Raw genomic sequence first — 19871 nt, 5'->3', positions numbered from 1 at the left:
AAACCCTCAAAGGGAAGGGCTGAAGCTCAGGCGGGCGCTTCCTTCCCATGTTGCCCCTGTCCCAATTGTGGCATGAATGGTGTGCGAAGGGACTTGGCCAAGGCTAGCAGGACTCTTCCCGCACTGCTCCTGGTGCAACTGGGGCACAAGCTTTATCCGGAGTATTGGAACTAACTTGTAGGGATGTACGAAAGTCACTTAACTGTAACGAAATTTGATTCACGGTGGGGGGGAGGCACTCTGTCCCTCCCCCCGAAGTTCTGGCCGGGGGGGAGGCGCTCCGTCCCTCCCCCCTGAAATTCTGGCCGGGGGGGGAGGCACTCCACCCCCCCCAAATTCTGGCCGGGGGGAGGCGTTCCATCCCTCCCCCCCGAAATTCTGGCGGGGGGGAGGCACTCCATCCCTCCACCCCCAAATCCTGGCCGGCCAGGCCGCAAATGGTGGCGGCCATAGCCGCCGCCATTTGTGACCCTGCAGTCAGCTGTGATAGGCTACGTAAATGTTTACGTAGCCTATCACGACTGAGTAAAAAAAAAAAAAATACCGCGCGTATGCAAATGGCGGCACCCATGGGCGCCGCCATTTGCATTCCTTATTTTGGCACGTCTAGTCTACGTAAACATTCATGTAGACTACGGCAAAAATAAGGGGAACGCAAATAGCGTAGAAGCATTCGGCCTCCCCAACATTCGTGGCGAAATTCTCTGACATCCCTAGAACTAAGTGGAGAGACTCTGGATTAAGTAAGGGAACAGGAAGAACTGGCACAGAAAGTCTGTGGAAGGGCATCCCACTTGTGGCAGCTAGCCTAAAGCAGAGTGGCTGAGCTCACACATAACAAAATAAAGGCCTTTCTTCTCATCTAAAGCCTGCAAGGGTTTTATGCTAATGAAACAAGGGCAGTGCAGGAAGGAACTTGGCTGGAGCTTTCAGGATCAGCTCCTGCAAATCCTGGCCAAGTGGTGGGGTGGAATCCCCATGTTATCTCCGATCTCTGATTGGAGAGAACACAGGGATTCCTCTTCCCTGCCTCCTTCCCAAGCCTCCAGGCCAGGCAGTGGAGTTTGGGGAGGGCAAGGGATGGGACCTGTGAAGGGTACTCAACTTTCCATGGGCCAGATTAGGCTCTCAGGCCAAAGGTTGCCCTCCCATGGTGTAGATAATGCTAATAGTGAAAGTCAGTACCATGCGTCAAACTCAAAACCACACCCCTTTTTCAAAAGTGACAGGTGCCCCGCCCCCTTTGGGGACCAGATGTCCCGCCCTAGCAGGAAGTCCCACCTTCAGAAGTCCTGCCCTGGAAGGAGCAATCAGCTGGTCAACTCATATGACCTTCAGGGTCACCTGATGGGGGTCATGTGGCCACTCTACTTGTCATGCCACCGTGGACCAATTGGATGGGGCTTTAGAGCCCTAACAGGTAAGGGTGCGGAAATGGCCTGCAGGGACATTTCCAAACCCTCCCTGAATTGTTCTGGCAGGGCCCATGTGGCCCTGTAAGGTCATGCCCCCCCCACTGACCAATAGGGACAATTTTATCCCCAGAAAAACAACCTTTCCTACCAAGCAATCAAAAGCAGGGGCAGTCAGATTCGACTGAGGCAGCCTATTTTTTCTTGTCCAGAGATGTTTCCTGCATAGAGTAGGGATGTCAGAGAATTCTGCCACGGATCTCGGTGAGGCCGAATGCCAGTGCATTCGGCCCCCCGAACTCCGTGGTAGAACGGCCTGCCCCCCTGCCCCCCCACGGATCCCCCCGGGACGAGACTTACCTCGGACGGATGTTCTGGACGGCAGCGGCTCCAGCGGTGGCTTCGGCGGCAGCGGCGGCTCGTCTTCCAAATGGCTGCCGCCGCCGCCACCATTTGCAGTCTGTTTTTTCCCCCCCATTCATGATAGGCTATGTAAAGACTTACGTAGCCTATCACATCTGGCTTAAAAAAAAAAACGCATACGCAAACGGCGGTGGCTACGGCCGCCACCATTTGCGTTCCTTATTTTTGGCCGTCTTAGTCTACGTAAATATTTACGTAGACTAAGACGGTGAAAATAAGGGGAACGCAACTAGTGTAGCGGACGCTATTTGCGTTCCCCCTTATTTTCTCCGTCTTAGTCTACGTAAATCTTGACGTAGACTGTTGTTGTTCAGTCGTTCAGTCGTGTCCGACTCTTCGTGACCCCATGGACCATCGCACGCCAGGCCTTCCTGTCCTGCGCTGTCTCCCGGAGCGTGCTCAAGTTCATATTCATTGCATCCGTGATGCTATCTAGCCATCTCATCCTCTGCCGTCCCCTTCTCCTTTTGCCTTCAGTCTTTCCCAGCATCAGGGTCTTTTCCAGGGAGTTTTCTCTTCGCATTAGGTGGCCAAAATATTGGAGCTTCAGCTTCAGTATCTGTCCTTCCAATGAGCACTCAGGGTTGATTTCCTTTAGGATGGACTGATTTGACCTCCTTGCAGTCCAGGGGACTCGTAAGAGTCTTCTCCAGCACCACAGTTCGAAAGCATCAATTCTTCGGCGCTCAGCCTTCCTTATAGTCCAGCTCTCACAGCCATACATTACTACTGGGAAAACCATAGCTTTGATTAGACGGACCTTTGTCGGCAAGGTGATGTCTCTGCTTCTTACTATGCTGTCTAGGTTTGCCATAGCTTTCCTCCCAAGGAGCAAGCGTCTTTTAATTTCATGGCTACAGTCACCGTCTGCGGTGATCTTGGAGCCCAAGAAAGTAAAATCTGTCACTGTTTCCATTTCTTCCCCTTCTATATGCCAGGAAGTGATAGGGCCAGATGCCATGATCTTAGCTTTTTTAATGTTGAGTTTCAAACCAGCTTTTGCACTCTCCTCTTTCACCCTCAACAAGAGGCTCTTGAGATCCCCTTCGCTTTCTGCCATTAGGGTGGTATCGTCTGCATATCGGAGGTTGTTGATAATTCTCCCGGCAATCTTAATTCCGACCTGTGATTCATCCAACCCGGCATTTCTCATGATGTACTCTGCATATAAGTTAAATAAGCAGGGTGACAATATGCAGCCTTGTCGTACTCCTTTCCCAATTTTGAACCAATCGGTTGTTCCATGTCTGGTTCTTACTGTTGCTTCTTGACCCTCGTACAGGTTTCTCAGGAGACGGGTAAGGTGGTCTGGTATTCCCATCACTTTCAGAATTTGCCACAGTTTGTTGTGATCCACACAATCAAAGGCTTTAGCGTAGTCAATGAAGCAGAAATAGACGTTTTTCTGGAATTCTCTTGCTTTCTCCATGATGCAGCGAATGTTGGCGATTTGATCTCTAGTTCCTCTGCCTCTTCGAAACCCAGCTTGTACTTCCGGTAGTTCTCGGTTCGCATACTGCTGAAACCTAGCTTGTAGGATTTTGAGAATCACCTTGCTGGCATGTGAAATGAGCGCAATTGTGCGGTAGTTTGAACACTCTTTGGCGTTGCCCTTCTTTGGAATTGGAATGTAAACTGACCTTTTCCAGTCTTGTGGCCACTGTTGAGTGTTCCAGATTTGCTGGCATATTGAATGCAGCACTTTAACAGCATCATCTTTTAGGATTTTAAATAGCTCGGCTGGAATACTGTCATCTCCGCTAGCTTTGTTGTTACTAATGCTTCCTAAGGCCCACTTGACTTCACTCTCTAGGATGTCCGGCTCAAGTTCAGTGACCGCACTCTCATGGCTATCAGGGACATTCAGATCTTTCCTGTATAGTTCTTCTGTGTATTCTTGCCACCTCTTCTTAATCTCATCTGCTTCTGTTAGGTCCCTGCCTTCTTTGTCCTTTATCATGCCCGTCTTTGCACAAAACGTTCCCTTGAGATCTCCAATTTTCTTGAAGAGATCTCTAATCTTCCCCATTCTGTTGTTTTCCTCGATTTCTTTGCATTGTTCATTTAAGAAGGCCTTCTTGTCTCTCCTTGCTATTCTCTGGAACTCTGCATTCAGTTGGGTATATCTTCCCCTTTCTCCCTTGCTTTTCGCTTCCCTTCTTTCGTGAGCTACTTGTAAAGCCTCATCAGACAGCCACTTGGCTTTCTTGCATTTCTTTTTCTTTGGGACGGATTTCGTTGCTGCCTCCTGAACAATGTTACGGACCTCCGTCCATAGTTCCTCAGGCACTCTGTCTATCAGGTCTAATCCCTGAAATCTATTCCTCACCTCCACTGTATATTCAGAAGGGATATGACTGAGGTCATACCTGAACGGTTTAGTGGTTTTCCCGACGTTCTTCAATTTAAGACGAAATTTTGCAAGAAGCAGCTCATGATCTGAGCCACAGTCAGCTCCAGGTCTTGTTTTTACTGACTGTATGGAGCTTCTCCATCTTTGGCTGCAAAGGACATAATCAATCTGATTTCGATATTGACCATCTGGTGACGTCCATGTGTAGAGTCGCCTCTTGTGCTGTTGGAAAAGAGTGTTTGCTATGATCAGCATGTTCTCTTGGCAAAACTCTATTAGCTTTTGTCCTGCTTCATTTTGTACACCAAGGCCATGCCTGCCTGTTATCCCGGTGATTTCTTGACTTCCTACTTTAGCATTCCAATCCCCTATGATGAAGAGGACATCTTTTTTTGGTGTTAGTTCTAGAAGGTGTTGTAGGTCTTCATAGAACCGATCAACCTCAGCTTCTTCGGCCTCAGTGGTTGGGGCATAGACTTGAATTACTGTGATGTTGAATGGTTTGCCTTGGATTCGTACTGAGATCATTCTATCATTTTTCAGATTGTACCCCAGTACTGCTTTTCCCACCCTTTTGTTGACTATGAGTGCTACTCCATTTCTTCTAAGGGATTCTTGCCCACAATAGTAGATATGATGGTCACCTGAATTAAATTCGCCCATGCCTGTCCATTTTAGTTCACTGATTCCCAAGATGTCGATGTTCAATCTTGCCATCTCATGTTTGACCACCTCCAGCTTACCTTGATTCATTGATCTGACATTCCAGGTTCCTAAACAATATTGTTCTTTACAGCATCGGATTTTCTTTTCACCGCCAGACACATCCACAGCTGAGTGTCCTTTCGGCTTTGGCCCAGCCGCTTCACTCTTTCTGGCGCTACTTGGAAATACCCTCTGCTCTTCCCCAGTAGCATATTGGACACCTTCCGACCTGAGGGGCTCATCTTCCGGCGTCATATCTTTTACCCTTGTGATACATTCCATGGGGTTTTCTTGGCAAGAATACTGGAGTGGGTTGCCATTTCCTTCTCCAGTGGACCACATTTTGTCAGAACCCTCTGCCATGACCTGTCCGTCTTGGGTGGCCCTGCACGGCATAGCTTATGGCTTCACTGAGTTACGCAAGCCCCTTCGCCACAACAAGGCAGTGATCCATGAAGGGGAGACGTAGACGTAGACTAAGACGTGCCAAAATAAGGAACGCAAATGGCGGTGGCCGTAGCCGCCGCCATTTGCGTACGCGTTTTTGTTTTGTTTTTAAGCCAGACGTGATAGGCTATGTAAGTCTTTACGTAGCCTATCATGGCTGACTACGGGGATGCAAACGGCGGCGGCTATGGCTGCCGCCATTTGCGTCCCTGCTAGTCAGCGGCCGGATGTCTGGCTGCTGGCGGAGCCAGCTGGCGGCTCCGCGGAATCCCCGCGGAGTGGAGCCGGCTGGCCAGGATTCCGGGGGGGGAGGCACAGAGTGCCTCCCCTCCCCAGCAGAACCCGGCGGAGCCAGGAAACGGGGGTTTCGTACATCCCTAGCATAGAGAACATGGAGACGCCAGGCACCCTTGAATACTGAACCCCAGAAACGCTGTTAGCCGAGTAACGTTTACATACTTTTAAAAAGAACTAGAAAGGGAGTGCCTGCTATAGTTCCTGCGAATGTAAGAAGAAAAATGCAGCTGTGGCAGAGAACATACCTGTAGACATTTTTACAGAATTCCTAGAAATAAAATTTGAATATATTTTTATTTATTTTATCTTTATAAATGAAATAAACAATACAAAAATTGCCAACAACCTGATCAATACTACAATTTCCCAACAATACAATATTCTGATGGGGACACCACAATAACAAAAAGAGAAGGAAAAAGAAAAAAAAAGGAAAAGGGAGGAGGAAAAGAAGTGAAGAAAAAAGATGTTTCTTTCCCCTTCCCTCCCCCTCTCCCTCCCCTTTAAAGAATTAAGATTAATCTCCAATACCCCCCGGCCTCCGATGCCATTCTGTTTTAAAAACTTATTATCTATAACCTTAACAATCTTACAGTTTAATAAACAACCTTACATTTCAATATCATATCATCAATCTTATATCAAACAAACAGGTCTACAGTTCATTCCCAGTAGCCTATATTAATATTAATAATAATAATAATAATAATAATAATAATAATAATAGAAATATAGTGTTATATAATAATAAAACTTAAAATAAACCTTCAACAATCAGAAATATTTTTATATAGAAATGCATGTCCACAATTACCCTCAAACAATAAATTTAAATACAGCATATCATATCTATTTTGAATTAAAATATATAAAGAAAAGAAAGAAAAAAAGAAATATGAAAGAGAATAAACGAATATATGTACAATCATTTATCTTCTGACCTAGCCTGGATCATGTAGACTAAACACAAGCAGTTAACAAAGCTTGTTTAAAGATTCCTGTTCATGAGGTTGTAACAGAATTCTCACGCATTTTTACGTTCAGCCATGCCGCCGCCATTTTCATGATTTAGAAACTTCTTCATCTGACCTTCAGACACAATACAAAGTGTAGCAGGATATTTTAAGTAATATTGTAAGTTATTTTGTTTTGCCATTTTTTTTGCTTTGATAAATTGCCTGCTTTTATTCACCACCTCTTTGATGTAGTCTGGAAATAACATAACTTTATCTTGTTTTGAGAAAAGGCTTCCACCCTCTCTTGCCAAATGCAGGATATAATTCTTTGTGGAGACTTTTGCAAATTGGACTATGATCGTGTAATCAGTCCCTTTAGCATTTGGCACACGAAATGCCTGCTCAATATCAAGTAAATAATCAGATGGGATAGGGAGTACCTCATGCAAAATTTTATCCACAAAAATAGGCAATTTTACATCATTAGACAGATTTTTAATCCCAATAATACGTACATTGGATCTCCTCGTGAAGGCCTCCATTTGAGAAATTCTATCAGAGGCATTTTTAAAACAAATTTGTGTCGTAGTTTCATTTCCTTCCACTTGGTCTTCTAGCTCATTAATTTTCGTCTCCATTTTTTGCCATGACGCATTAATTAAATCTACAGCTCCTTGAAAGGCGGTGATGGAATTTTGGATTAAATCCAGTCTTTTGGCTTGCTCCATAAATTGCGAAGATAAAGTCTTTATCAGAGTAAATAATTCCCCTATATCTTCTGTTCTCAAAACCTTTGACACGTGGGGTGCGGAGGGAGTTGATGCCGGCTCCTTTCTTCTCCTCGGCACAGACATGTTTCTCTCAAACAGATCTTGCAGGTCCTCCGATGTTCTCAAATATTGTTAACATTTCTTAAATCATCCCTCAGAAGTTGTTGATATTTCTTAAAGAATATATTATTATGGAACATGTCAGCCCTGTTTTCTCCTATGAAATAGGAGTCTCAGTACAGCTTTTTGCATTGGTAAAGCTCTGGAGAGATAATCCTGGAATCCACTGTCTCGAGGGGGGTATTTTCTCCAAGATATTATCCAGATGTTGCCTTGCCCCCCCTTTTAATTCCAGGGGGGAATGAAAAGGTTTTTCAACCTTTTAAAAAGCTGTTTGAGAAGGCTCCCATGGAGCGCCCATGGGATGCTACCAGAGCAACATTGGTTCCAACTGGAAGTCATCAGAATTCCTAGAAAATTTGAGGAGGCTGTAAGCAGCCTGTTAAAACAATGAAGGCCAGCCACAATACGCAGTACAATAAAACGTTAAGGAAGAAAGGAACTTTACATCTATATAGATGTACTGCCACAAAAGTTATAATTGCAGATTTCACAGAGCTTTGTTGTTGTTGTTGTTCAGTCATTAAGTCATGTCCGACTCTTCGTGACCCCTTGGACCATAGTGCGCCAGGCCTTCCTGTCCTGTGCTTTCTCCTGGAGTGTGCGCAAGTCCGTATTCATTGTATCGGTGATGCTATCTAGCCATCTCATCCTCTGCCATCCCCTTCTCCTTTTGCCTTCAATCTTTCCCAGCATCAGGGTCTTTTCCAGGGAGTTTTCTCTTCGCATTAGGTGGCCAAAATATTTGAGCTTCAGCTTCAGTATCTGTCCTTCCAATGAGCAGTCACGGTTGATTTCCTTTAGGATGGACTGATTTGACCTCCCTGCAGTCCAGGGGACTCGTAAGAGTCTTCTCCAGCACCACAGTTCGAAAGCATCGATTCTTCGGCTCTCAGCCTTCCTTATAGTCCAGCTCTCACAGCCATACGTTGCTACTGGGAAAACCATACCTTTGATTATGCAGACCTTTGTCGGCAAGGTGATGTCTCTGCTTCTTACTATGCTGTCTAGGTTTGCCATAGCTTTTCTCCCAAGGAGCAAGCGTCTTTTAATTTCATGGCTACCGTCACCGTCTGCGGTGATCTTGGAGCCCAAGAAGATAAAATCTGTCACTGCTTCCATTTCTTCCCGTTCTATATGCCAGGAAGTGATGGGGCCAGATGCCATGATCTTCGTTTTTTTAATGTTGAGTTTCAAGCCAGCTTTTGCACTCTCCACTTTCACTCTCAACAAGAGGCTCTTTAGATCCTCTTCGCTTTCTGCCATTAGGGAGGTATTGTCTGCATATTGGAGGTTGTTGATAATTCTCCCGGCAATCTTAATTCCGACCTGTGATTCATCCAACCCAGCGTTTCTCATGATGTACTCTGTATATAAGTTAAATAAGCAGGGCGTCAATATGCAGCCTTGTCGTACTCCTTTCCCAATTTTGAACCAATTGGTTGTTCCATGTCTGGTTCTTACTGTTGCTTCTTGACCCTCGTACAGGTTTCTCAGGAGACAGGTAAGGTGGTCTGGTACTCCCATCTCTTTAAGAATTTGCCACAGTTTGTTGTGATCCACACAATTAAAGGCTTTAGCATAGTCAATGAAGCAGACATAGACGTTTTTCTGGAATTCTCTTGCTTTCCCCATGATCCAGCAAATGCTGATGATTTGATCTCTAGTTCTCCTGCCTCTTCAAAACCCAGCTTGTACTTCCAGTAGTTCTCGGGTCGCATACTGCTGAAGCCTAGCTTGTAGGATTTTGAGCATCACCTTGCTGGCATGTGAAATGAGCCCAATTGTATAGTAGTTTGAACACTCTTTGGCATTGCCCTTCTTTGGAATTGGAATGTAAACTGACCTTTTCCAGTCTTGTGGCCACTGTTGAGTGTTCCAAATTTGTTGGCATATTGAGTGCAGCACTTTAACAGCATCATCTTTTAGGATCTTAAATAGCTCAGCTGGAATACTGTCATCTTCACTAGCTTTGTTAGTAATGCTTCCTAAGACCCACTTGACTTCACTCTCTAGGATGTCCGGCTCAAGTTCAGTTAGGGATGGCGGAGAATTCCGCCACGGATTTCAGTGAGGCCGAATGCATTGGTATTCGGCCCCCCGAAATCTGTGGTGGAACGGCCTCCCGCCCGCCCCCCCGCGGATTCCCCCCAGGACTAAGCTTACCTGGGGTGGAAGTTCCGGCGGCAGCGGCTCCAGCGGCGGCTCCGGTGGCGGCAGCAGCGGCTGGTCTTTTGATCAGCTGCTGCGGCTGCCATTTGCATCTGCTGTTTGCTGTGATAGGCTACATAAGTATTTATGTAGCCTATCACGGCAAGCAAAAAAAAAACAGCGTACGCAAATGGCAGCGGCTATAGCGGCCGCCATTTGCATTCCCTATTTTTCGCTGTTTTATCCTACGTAAATATTTACGTAGACTATTACGGCGAAAAAAAGGGGAACGCAAATAGCGTAGTGGACGCTATTTGCGTTCCTTTTTTTTCACCGTAATAGCTTACCTAAATATTTACGTAGACTAAAACGGTGGGAAAAAAAGGACCACAAATAGCGCCCACTACGCTATTTGTGTTCCCCTTTTTTTCCGCCGTAATAGCCTACGTAAATATTTACGTAGGATAAAACGGCAAAAAATAGGGAACGCAAATGAAGGCCGCCATAGCCGCTGCCATTTGCGTACGCTGTTTGTTTTTTTGCCTGCCGTGATAGGCTACATGAATACTTATGTAGCCTATCATGGCAGCCTGGCTGGACGCAAATGGCGGCTGCTACGGCGGCCACCATTTGCTTCCGCAGCAGCCAGTCCACAGCCGGAACTCCAGCTGTGCACGGGCCTGGCCAGCTGCTCCATGGAGCCGCTGCAAAGCGGAGCTGTCTGGGCAGGATTCCAGGGGGGAGGACCAGATTGCCTCCCCGCTCATCGAGGATTCCAGGGGGAGGGACGGAGCACCTCCCCCTGCTATTGTGAATCAATCTGCGAAAACGTAAGTGACTTCCGTACATCCCTAAGTTCAGTGACCGCACTATCATGGCTATCAGGGACATTAGGATCTTTCCTGTATAGTTCTTCTGTGTATTCTTGCCACCTCTTCTTAATCTCATCTGCTTCTGTTAGGTGCCTGCCTTCTTTGTCCTTTATCATGCCCATCTTTGCACAAAACGTTCCCTTGATGTCTCCGATTTTCTTGAAGAGATCTCTAGTCTTTCCCATTCTATTGTTTTCCTCGATTTCTTTGCATTGTTCATTTAAGAAGGCCTTCTTGTCTCTCCTTGCCATTCTCTGGAACTTTGCATTCAGTTGGGTATATCTTCCCCTTTCTCCCTTCCTTCTTGCTTCCCTTCTTTCCTCAGCTACTTGTAAAGCCTCATCAGACAGCCACTTTGCTTCCTTGCATTTCTTTTTCTTTGGGATGGATTGAGTTGCTGCCTCCTGAACAATGTTACGGACCTCTGTCCATAGTTCCTCAGGCACTCTGTCTATCAGGTCTAATCCCTGAAATCTATTCCTCACCTCCACTGTATATTCATAAGGGATATGATTTAGGTCATACCTGAATGGTTTAGTGGTTTTCCCTATGTTCTTCAATTTAAGCTGAAATTTTGCAATAAGAAGCTCATGATCTGAGCCACAGTCAGCTCCAGATCTTGTTTTTACTGACTGTACAGAGCTTCTCCATCACAGAGCTACTAGGGGGGAATCCTTATGGGGACAGAAAAAGAGGTTTCCCAGTCAAAAAAGCATTTTATATTAAGTTGTCTAGCAGCACCTCAGCCTTTTCTTTCTTTCTTTCTTTCTTTCTTTCTTTCTTTCTTTCTTTCTTTCTTTTTTATGTTTAAAACTTACTACAAGCTTACCTGCAATCTGCCCCATCCCCCTGGACATACTTAGAAAGCTGTTAAGGTTTCCCCCCAAAACTATGTTCACCCCATAAAGTGACTTTTGAGATGGAGAAGACACAGATCAAGCAAGGGACTACATAGAACTGTCAGGATCCAACTACTACCCCCCCACACACACTTTTGTTAGAGAGTTTTGTATTAGTCTTGCTTAGCAGCTCTTTCTTTCTTTCTTTCTTTCTTTCTGCAGAGCACTTATTTTTATATTTAAAACCTACTATAAGCTCACCTGCAGTCTGGTCCTTAACCATAGACACATTTAAAATGCTGCCAGGGTTTCCCAAAAAACTATGCTCACCTCTGTAAAGTGACTTTGCATCATTAACCCTCGCATTGAGATGTAGAAGACAGCCGCAGATAAGCAAAGGAGTCTATAGAATATCAGGATCCACCCACGACGTTCCTCTTTCTTGTTAGAAAGTTTTACGTTAGCCATACACACTAGGCACATTTAAAATGCTGCTAGTCCCCCTCCCCCCAAAAAAACCTATGCTCACCCCTGTGAAGTTACCTTGTATCATTAATTCCCATTTTGAGATGTAGGAGCCACCCCCGCAGATCCTCAGGGTTATATTATTCAAAGTGTAGCAGCCTTTTATTTTCCCCACTGAGAAAAGAAGTAAGCATTTAATAAAAAGCAGAAAAACAAAGGTTGCAACATTTCAGATCTGGAGCAAAAGGATCCTTTTACAACAACTCTGTAAGAAAGACAAAATTAAGCATTTTGTAAAATCCATAAAAATAAAAGTCACAGGGGTTACAACAGTCCCTCAAGGGAAGAATGCTTTAAACACAGCTAAGATTTTATAAAATAAAAAAATAATAAAAAATAGGGGGGAGGGCAGAATCAAGAGGTGCTGTTTAGCAAGAGTTGGGGTAGGGAGACTAAAATGGAAATACATTCTCATTTAAAATGTGCTTTGCCTGTTTTGCTTGTAAAGTAGCTGTTAGCAGTATGGTAAACTTAGTAATCCAAGCATCCGATCCTGGAGATTGTGGAGTTCCCTAATTCCCAAGAGACAGAACATTTTGCAATAGCTGTGATATACATAGGAAACAAAAGTGACATTTTAATTAATAAAAATAGACGGCTTGCAGCCCATCTATGTATATGTAGGGGGAAATTGTACTGTGTAGAACAATACCACTGGTGCTTGGACACTCCGTTTAGCAAGTCAGGGTTGTGTGAGGTTTGCAGGTTTTTTGTTGTTGTTGTTCAGTCATTCAGTCGTGTCCGACTCTTCGTGACCCCATGGACCACAGCACGCCAGGCCTTCCTGTCCTGCGCTCTCTCCCGGAGTGTGCTCAAGTTCATATTCATTGCATCGGTGATACTATCTAGCCATCTCATCCTCTGTCATCCCCTTCTCCTTTTGCCTTCAGTCTTTCCCAGCATCTGGGTCTTTTCCAGAGAGTTTTCTCTTCGCATTAGGCGGCCAAAATATTGGAGCTTCAGCTTCAGTATCTGTCCTTCCAATGAGCACTCAGGGTTGATTTCCTGTAGTATGTACTGATTTGACTTCCTTGCAGTCCAGGGGACTCGTAAGAGTCTTCTCCAGCACCACAGTTCGAAAGCATCAATTCTTCGGGGCTCAGCCTTCCTTATAGTCACAGCTCTCACAGCCATACATTACTACTGGGAAAACCATAGCTTTGATTAGACGGACCTTTGTCGGCAAGGTGATGTCTCTGCTTCTTACTATGCTGTCTAGGTTGGCCATAGCTTTCCTCCCAAGGAGCAAGCGTCTTTTAATTTCATGGCTGCAGTCACCGTCTGCGGTGATCGTGGAGCCCAAGAAAATAAAATCTGTCACAGCTTCCATTTCTTCCCGTTCTATATGCCAAGAAGTGATGGGGCCAGATGCCATGATCTTAGTTTTTTTAATGTTGAGTTTCAAACCAGCTTTTGCACTCTCCTCTTTCACCTTCAACAAGAGGCTCTTTAGATCCTCTTTGCTTTCTGCCATTAGGGTGGTATCGTCTGCGTATCGGAGGTTGTTGATAGTTCTCCCAGCAATCTTAATTCCGACCTGTGATTCATCCAACCCGGCATTTCTCATGATGTACTCTGCATATAAGTTAAATAAACGGGGCGACAATATGCAGTCTTGTCGTACTCCTTTCCCAATTTTGAACCAATTGGTTGTTCCATGTCTGGTTCTTACTGTTGCTTCTTGTCCCTCGTACAGGTTTCTCAGGAGACAGGTAAGGTGGTCTGGTACTCCCATCACTTTAAGAATTTGCCACAGTTTGTTGTGATCCACACAATTAAAGGCTTTAGCGTAGTCAATGAAGCAGAAATAGACGTTTTTCTGGAATTCTCTTGCTTTCTCCATGATCCAGCGAATGTTGGCGATTTGATCTCTAGTTCCTCTGCCTCTTCGAAACCCAGCTTGTACTTCCGGTAGTTCTCGGTTCGCATACTGCTGAAGCCTAGCTTGTAGGATTTTGAGCATCACCTTGCTGGCATATGAAATGAGCACAATTGTGCGGTAGTTTGAACACTCTTTGGCGTTGCCCTTCTTTGGAACTGGAATGTAAACTGACCTTTTCCAGTCTTGCGGCCACTGTTGAGTGTTCCAAATTTGTTGGCATATTGAGTGCAGCACTTTAACAGCATCATCTTTTAGGATTTTAAATAGCTCAGCTGGAATACTGTCATCTCTGCTAGCTTTGTTGTTAATAATGCTTCCTAAGGCCCACTTGACTTCACTCTCGAGGATGTCCGGCTCAAGTTCAGTGACCGCACTATCATGGCTATCAGGGACATTCAGATCTTTCCTGTATAGGTCTTCTGTGTATTCTTTCCACCTCTTCTTAATCTCATCTGCTTCTCTTAGGTCCCTGCCTTCTTTGTCTTTTATCATGCCCGTCTTTGCACAAAACGTTCCCTTGAGATCTCTGATTTTCTTGAAGAGATCTCTAGTCTTTCCCATTCTGTTGTTTTCCTCAATTTCTTTGCATTGTTCATTTAACAAGGCCTTCTTGTCTCTCCTTGCTATTCTCTGGAACTCTGCATTCAGTTGGATATATCTTCCCCTTTCTCCCTTGCTTTTTGCTTCCCTTCTTTCCTCAGCTACTTGTAAAAGCCTCATCAGACAGCCACTTGGCTTTCTTGCATTTATTTTTCTTTGGGATGGATTGAGTTGCTGCCTCCTGAACAATGTTACGGACCTCCATCCATAGTTCCTCAGGCACTCTGTCTATCAGGTCTAATCCCTGAAATCTATTCCTCACCTCCACTGTATATTCATCAGGGATATGATTTAGGTCATACCTGAATGGTTTAGTGGCTTTCCCTACGTTCTTCAATTTAAGCCGAAATTTTGCAAGAAGCAGCTCATGATCTGAGCCACAGTCAGCTCCAGGTCTTGTTTTGACTGACTGTATAGAGCTTCTCCATCTTTGGCTGCAAAGGACATAATCAATCTGATTTTGATATTGACCATCTGGTGACGTCCATGTGTAGAGTCGCCTCTTGTGCTGTTGGAAAAGAGTGTTTGCTATGATCAGCGTGTTCGCTTGGCAAAACTCTATTAGCTTTTGTCTTTCTTCATTTTGTACACCAAGGCCATGCCTGCCTGTTATCCCAGTGATTTCTTGACTTCCTACTTTAGCATTCCAATCGCCTATGATGAAAAGGACATCTTTTTGTGGTGTTAGTTCTAGAAGGTGTTGTAGGTCTTCATAGAACCGATCAACCTCAGCTTCTTCGGCCTCAGTGGTTGGGGCATAGACTTGAATTACTGTGATGTTGAATGGTTTGCCTTGGATTCGTACTGAGATCATTCTATCGTTTTTAAGATTGTACCCCAGTACTGCTTTTCCCACCCTTTTGTTGACTATGAGTGCTACTCCATTTCTTCTAAGGGATTCTCGCCCACAGTAGTAGATATGATGGTCACCTGAATTAAATTCGCCCATGCCTGTCCATTTTAGTTCACTGATTCCCAAGATGTCGATGTTCAGTCTTGCCATCTCATGTTTGACCACCTCCAGATTACCTTGATTCATTGATCATACATTCCATGTTGCTAAACAATATTTACAGCATCGGATTTTCTTTTCACCACCAGACACATCCACAGCTGAGTGTCCTCTACATTCAGCAAACAAAGGTATCTCCAGTAGCCATGCCTTAAGCCTAGCAACTGTATTCATGGGTGCCTGGGAGGTGGATATGGTGGTAAAGTTGAAGTGGGGAAAGTAAGCATTTTTGTAAGAATCACAAGGGTTGCAACAACTCTGTAAGGCAGACGAAATTAAAGGTTGCCAAGTAAAGCCTGTTAAAAACATCCTGTGCTGTAATCCAATCATCACCCCCCTGTGTATTCCAAGAGGTGGAGGTATATGCAGGTAGAGTTGCAGGGAAAAACTATTTTTTCTTTCTTCCTTTTTTAAGAGTCATTTTGAAAAAATAAACTTTTATCACTAATTCCCAAAATGGAACTAGATCCAAAAGGGTGGTAGAGCTGAAGGGGAAAAGTGAGCTTTTTAAAGGATCATTTTAAAAGAATCATTAAACATAGAAATCACAAGGGTTGCAAGTAAAACCTGCAAGGGTCTTTAAAGAGTAAATAATTCTTTAAGCTCCACTTAGATTTTGTAAAAATCCTACATGGGGAGCTAAAAAAAAGGGGGGCTGCCCTTTAGAACAGAGTAGGGATCGATGGTCTAGACTTCTAAATGGAAATAAATTCTCACTTTTGCTGTTAGCATCTTGGTAAAATGTATTAATCTAAGTATCTGATCTTGGAGAATGTGGGGTTCCCTAATTCTTGAGAGACAGAAGATTTTGCAATAGTAGGCTTTTAAGCTGCTATGTACATAGGAAACAAAAGAGAAATTTTAATTTAAAAAATTAGACTGTTTGCATCCCATCTATTTATACAGTCAGAGCCAGAAATATTGGAACAAGGATAACTGTTTTGGCAGTTGGCCTCTGTACACCACCACACTGAAGTTGAAAGGAAACACACCCAGATGGGAGCGAAGTCAGGACTTTCAGCTGTAATTCAAGGAGTTTGACAAAAGTGGGGCACTAACCATTCAGGAAGGACAGCCAGTGGCAAAAACACCCCCCCCCCCATCGTTGGTGGCTCATAAGTGATGGAAGGAATGGCTGACAAGCAGCTGCTTGGCCAGGTGTGGCCTGTTTCCTGGGCGCCCCATGACCAATCAAGCAGATAAAAGGCCTGGAGGTGGTTCTGAGTGTTACATTTGCATTTGGTAGCTGTTCACTGGAATCCCAACATGAGGTCCAAAGAAGTGTCTATGCGAGTGAAGGAGGCCATCATTAGGCTGAGGAAACAAAATAAACCCAACAGAGAGATAGCAAAAATATTGGGAGTGGCCAACACAACAGTTTGGAACATCCTGGAAAAGAAGGAATTAACTATCAAGCTCAGCAACAGCAAAAGGCCTGGAAGACCATGGAAGACAACTAAAGTGGATGACCGAAGAATGCTGCTCATGGTGAAGAGGAACCCTTTCACAACATCTAGCCAGGTCAAGAACGCTCTTGCGGAGGTAGGCATGTCACTGTCAACATCTACAGTCAAGAGATGGCTTTATGAATGTAAATACAGAGGCGTCACAACAAGGTGCAAACCACTGGTAACGCTCAAGAACCGACAGGCCAGATTAGCCTTTGCCAGGAAACACCTAAAAAAGCCTGCCCAGTTCTGGAATAAGATTCTTTGGACTGATGAGACCAAGATTAACTTGTACCAGAATGATGGGAAGAGAAAAGTATGGAGAAGGAAAGGAACAGCTCATGATCCAAAGCATACCACATCATCTGTCAAACATGGTGGAAGCAGTGTTATGGCATGGGCATGTATGGCTGCCAATGGAACCAGGTCACTGGTGTTTATTGATGGCCTGACTGCTGATAAAAGCAGCAGGATGAATTCTGAAGTGTATAGGGCTATACTTTCTGCTCAGATTCAGCCGAATGCTGCCAAACTGATAGGACGCCGCTTCATTTTGCAGATGGATTATGACCCAAAACATACAGCAAAAGCTACCCAAGAGTTTCTCAAGACAAAGAAATGGGATGTTCTTCAATGGCCAAGTCAGTCACCTGAACTCAACCCAATAAAGCATGCTTTTCACTTACTGAAGACAAGACTGAAAGACCCACAAACAAGAAAGAAAGTTTGCAGAAAGACCCACAAACAAGCAGCAGCTGAAGGCAGCTGCACTAAAGGCCTGGCAAAGCATCTCGAGAGAGGAAACTCAGCATATGGTCATGTCCATGAGTTCCAGACTTCAGGCAGTCATTGACTGCAAAGGATTTTCCTCCAGGTATTAAAGGCGATCCTTAAGTTCAAAATGATGTTGGTTTGTTCCATTACTTATGAGCCGCCAATGATGGGGGAGTGTGCATGCCACTGGCTGCACTTCCTGAATGGTTAGTGCCCCACTTTTGTCAACCCCCCTGAATTACAGCTGAAAGTCCTGACTTCGCCCCCATCTGGGTGTGTTTCAACTTCAATGTGGTGGTGTACAGAGGCCAATTGCTAAAACAGTTATCCTTGTTCCAATATTTCTGGCCCTGACTGTATGTAAGGGAAAATTGTACTGCTAGTTGTAGCTGTTAACAGCAGCCTTGTAAAGTAGGCCTGCAGTCTCCATCGGTACTTAAAGTGGGGCACCTTCTGTTTTTAACTCTAGAAGTAACCCTGCAGATCACCAGGGTTATATTATTCAAAGTGTAGCAGCCTTTTATTTTCCCCACTGAGAAAAGAAGTAAGCATTTTGTAAAAAGCAGAAAAACCAAGGTTACAATGTTTCAGTTCTGAAGCAAAAGGAACCTTTTACAACAACTCTGTAAGGAAGGCAAAATTATACATTTTGAACAAATCAGAAAATAAATGTTGTGAGGGTTACACCAGCCCCTCAAGGTAGACATGTTTTTAAACACCATTAAGATTTTGTAAAAATCCTTTGCCCGCTTTTCCTGTAAACTAGCTGTTAGCAGTTTGGTAAAAGTATTGATCCAAACTCCTACTACTGGAGAGTGTGGATTCCCTAAACCCTGAGAGACAGAAAATTTCACAGTAACAGCCTTTAAATTGCTATGTACAGAAGTAACCATTAAAGATAAATGTAGAAAGTGCTTGCAGCCCGCAGCACCCCAGTACATTTATACGTAAGGGAAATATACTGTTGTAGCCCTTAACAAGAATTTTGTAAAAGTATACTTGTAGTTTCCAGTGGTACTTAAAAAAGGGATCTTCACAGTTTTTAACTGTAGAAGCCACGCCATAGATCATCAAAATTATATTATTGAAAGTGTAGCAGATTTTATTTTCCATGGGGAAAAGTAAGCATTTTGTAAAAAAAAAGTATAGACCAAAGATTGCAAGGGTTAGCAGTGTTTCAGGTCTGAAGCAAAAGACGTCCTTTACAACAAACCTGTAAGGTAGACATACACTTCATTTATTTTGTAAAACACAAAGAACATAGAACTGAGAGTATGCATAAAGCTACTTTGGGCCCCTGAAAACCATGTGCTCAGAAATGACTGAGGAAGAGGAAGGTGTGGTGGTAATTAAGCTCTTGCATAATTTCCCTGCAAGTGGATAACACAAAACATCCACGGAGGTGGAGAATCCCTGTCTGTATCCAATCGCGGCCCGAGCTCATGAAACAGGAATCCTTTCTAGTTCTTTTTAGAAGTATGTAGACATTACTCAGCTAACAGCCTTTCTGGGGTTCAATACTCAAGGGTACCTCACACCTCCATGTTCTCTATGCAGGAAACATGTCTGGACAAGAAAAAAAAAGCCTGCCTCAGTCGGATCTGACTGCTCCTACTTTTGATTGGTTGGTAGGAAAGGTTGTTTTTCTGGGGTTAAAACTGTCCCTATTGGTCAGTGGGGTGGGGCCCACATGGGTCCTGCTGGGCCAATCTGAGGAGGGTTTGGAAATGTTCCTGTGGGCCATTTCCACAACTGTACCTGTTACAGCTTTAAAGCCTTTTCCTATTGGTCCATGGTGGCATGGCGACTTCATAGAGTGGTCACATGACCCCTCTAGGCCAATCCAGGGAGGGTTTGGAGATGGTCCATTGGGCCATTTCTTCACCCATACCTGTTAGGGCTCTAAAACCTCATCCGACTGGTCCACGGTGGCATGACGAGTTTGTAGAGTGGTCACATGACCCCCATCAGGTGACCCTGAAGGTCATATGACCTGACCAGCTGATCACTCCTTCCGGGGCAGGACTTCCGAAGGTGAGACTTCTGGCTAGGGCAGGACATCCAGTTTCCAAAGGGGGCAGGGCACCTGTCACTTTTGAAAAAGGGGTGTGGTTTAGAGTTTGATGCGTGGACGTTCACTACTAATACTGAGCTACATGGACCAATGGTCTGACTTAGTATAAAGGCAGCATTTTAATGCGTGGAACACCCCTGAGAAGCATCACTGATCTTGATTAAGGGAGAGGGGTGTAGTAGGGAACAAGGGAGAGATGTGTAGTACCTGT

This window comes from Heloderma suspectum, chromosome 4 (assembly GCF_057233095.1).
Source record: "Heloderma suspectum isolate Gila_16-S chromosome 4, 16-S_ref, whole genome shotgun sequence".
Classification (NCBI taxonomy): domain Eukaryota; kingdom Metazoa; phylum Chordata; class Lepidosauria; order Squamata; family Helodermatidae; genus Heloderma; species Heloderma suspectum.
This window is presented reverse-complemented; position numbering follows the sequence as displayed.